This window comes from Dreissena polymorpha, chromosome 9 (assembly GCF_020536995.1).
Source record: "Dreissena polymorpha isolate Duluth1 chromosome 9, UMN_Dpol_1.0, whole genome shotgun sequence".
Classification (NCBI taxonomy): domain Eukaryota; kingdom Metazoa; phylum Mollusca; class Bivalvia; order Myida; family Dreissenidae; genus Dreissena; species Dreissena polymorpha.
Genome location: NC_068363.1, coordinates 17,765,797 through 17,766,008, shown reverse-complemented (window position 1 = coordinate 17,766,008; position 212 = coordinate 17,765,797).

The window sequence follows — 212 nt, the reverse complement described above, 5'->3', positions numbered from 1 at the left end:
CTTTTAGTTCCTTCATGACTAATTCCGATGATGATTGTTACAAATCTAGGTTAAAGCAATCTCTAGATATCGTACGAAAACATAATGGTGTCTTTTCATTAACAATCCTATTGTGACCTTTGCATTTGATCTCAAAATATTGCAATATTACCTTACCTGCGCACTTGAACATTTTTAATAAGCAATAGGCCTAATTTATTTTATACAAATGA